We start from the raw sequence: 2,872 nt of genomic DNA on the forward strand, positions 1-2,872 counted from the left end.
GGTTCCTTCAAAACTAAATTCAAATCCTATTTTCTACAGGAAATCTTTCTCAGTCTCTATCTTCCCCACTCCCATTTCCACTCCATTCCACTGTTAATGCCTTTCCCTCTCAGACTAGCTTTTATTTGCTCTGGTTATAACTAGTATGTACCATTTCCATATTGTCTTCCCCATTAGAATGGAAGTTTCTCAAAGGTGGGAACTTCCTTCCTTCCTTCCTTCCTTCCTTCCTTCCTTCCTTCCTTCCTTCCTTCCTTCCTTCCATCTTTCTTTCTCCCTTTTTTTTTTGCATCTCAAATGCTTAACTCAATGCCTGGTATATCACAAGTGGACTGATTCACACAGATAGTAACTGATAGAACCATCAAGCTCTTGATTCCAAATATGGGCCCCCGGGATTTCATTCTACTCTGCCAGGTAAAGTACCTTAAAGACCAACACAATCTCTTAATTTTATAGATGAGGAAACTGAGGCCTAGAAAAGTTATGTTACTTACTCAATGTCACATGAATAGTAAGTTAAGGAACCAGAACCTGAGTACAGGTCTGCTGGATCTAGGAACATGATCTTTTCCATAAAATCACACTTAATTTTGTTTGACCATTCTAAGACCTTGATACTTGGAGATGTGGCATTTTATCATTTTGCCATTTGATGGTAAACTTTTTGCCACATCGTAAAAAGTTTTAATTCACTCTTCCTTGCCATCAAGCAGAAATCAATCTATGTCACTTGACAACGATTTGAATGTCTCAACCTCATGGCCCAACTTTTCACTTTTTCCAAACTAAAATCTGGTTAAAATTCTTCCTCATTTTTTCCTGTACTTCTGTTAGTTTTCCTTTTGCACATTTCATTGAATCAACATGTTAAACTTGATAGGAGATCAAAGAAGTTCCATTCTCTTAGGGCTACATAATGTTGGGGAGGCCAGTGGTGCAGTAGGTAGAGAGTTGACCTAGGTGTCATAGGACTTCAGTTTAAATCTCAGCCTTCCATCTCTCTAATTGTATGACTTTGGACAATTACTTCTTCTCTTTGGCTTCAGTTTTCTCACCTATAAAATGAGGATATTGGACTAAATGTTTCCCCAACCATTCCAAGTAATTTGGGAGAGGGAAAAATATCAGTAACTCAGGGAGCAGTCAAGCCTTCTCAAAGTAATTCGGGAGAGGAAGAAAGCACAAATAACTCAGAGGAGTGAGCAAGGCTTTTCAGAGATGCTGGTGCTCAAAGAACTGAGTATTTTTACATGTATGACTTACAGTTAAGCACTTAATTGCATACCTACAGGGGAAAACGCTTTCATTTTTTTTTACTGCATATTGGAAAGAGTGCTGGGCCTGGAATCAGGAAGTTTCATCTTCCTGAATTCAAATCTGGCCTCAGACACTTAATAGCTGTGTGACCCGGGATGAGTCACTTAACCCTGTTAGCCTCAGTTTCCTCATGTGTACAATGAGCTGGAGAAGGAAATGGCAAAATATTCCAAAGTCTTTGCCAAGAAAACCCCAAATGGGGTTGTGAAGAGTTGGATATGGTTGAAATGATTAAACAAGTGCAAATTGTGTTCCTTTTATGAGACTGGGAACTTCCAGAGGTCAAAAATCTCATTGTCTTCTTTTGTGCACTGTACAGAATCAATCAGTTCCCAACCTTCCTACCAATGCAGTGACTCTTGGTTCATCCCCAAAGGAAAAGTTGAGGTTGGGCATGGGAGGGGTAGCGTTCAATCATGTGCTCTACCTCCATATCCTCTAGACCACAGTTACTTAACTTGGGGACTGTGAGCTTCTACTTTTAATATTTGGTTAACTATTTCAGTTTAATTGGTTTTCTTTATACTTCTATGTATTTTATTTAATGAATTGCAAAACATTTTAAGAAGTTCATAGACTTTACCAAATAACCAAAGGGGGACCATGACATAAAGCAGGTAATGAAGCCCTTGTTTTAGACACGCAGATCTTGTCGTATGACATATCAGTGAATCCTAAGGTTGATTTGGCCATCTGCACTACCGCTACCTCCTTAAGACCACCAGGATCTTCCACCCATCTTCTCACTGAATCCTGTGGAACACGTTTTGACTTCTTCCTTTAGAATGGGAGCTCAGTGAGAACAGAGGCTGTTTCTATTTTCTAAGCATATTATTAGTGATTGAGATGGTGCTTAGAAGATAGTAATCAACAAATGCCTTTTTATTGATTCCTTAAAGTAGACTTTCAAAGTAGGCACTTGTTGAATGAAAAGTTTAGCTGAGCGAATGAATGAATGAATGAATGAATCATAATGAATTTCTTAAATTCTATGTGCCAGGTAAGGTACTAAGTACTAGAGACATAAGATAGATAAAGAAGCTAGATAGATAAACAAGACGGTCCCTGTCCTCAAGTGACCCACTTTCTAATCTGGAGAGAAGACATCTCAGAAGGGCTGCATTTCATCAGTCCTCCACTGTAAGTGCTAGGAAGCTAAGAATTCATGATTTTCTTTTAAAAGAGTAGTAGGACCTGGCACAGTGATCTCCACATAGCATTTAATGAATGTCTATTAATCTGAAAGGGTAGGACTCAGCTTGAAGACTTTCAAGAAGGCAGATTTAGAGCCCCAAATTGAGTGGCAGCCATACCATCTCACCTTTCCCATATCAGGCCCTGGTGGATTTAACTGGAATAACATTTAGAGAAGCTGTAGTTAGCACAAAATATTAATATTTTTATTCATTAGCGAAGAGCAGTAAAATGACCCTCCACCTGATGATTTTTCAATGACCCCATGGTACTATCTGCTCCCCACCTGTAACCCACAGCAATACATCCTATCCTTAGTTCACATCACACAAACCACACCTCCTCCAACTGCCCAGGC

The sequence above is a fragment of the Notamacropus eugenii genome, chromosome 1, assembly GCF_028372415.1.
Source record: "Notamacropus eugenii isolate mMacEug1 chromosome 1, mMacEug1.pri_v2, whole genome shotgun sequence".
Taxonomy (NCBI): domain Eukaryota; kingdom Metazoa; phylum Chordata; class Mammalia; order Diprotodontia; family Macropodidae; genus Notamacropus; species Notamacropus eugenii.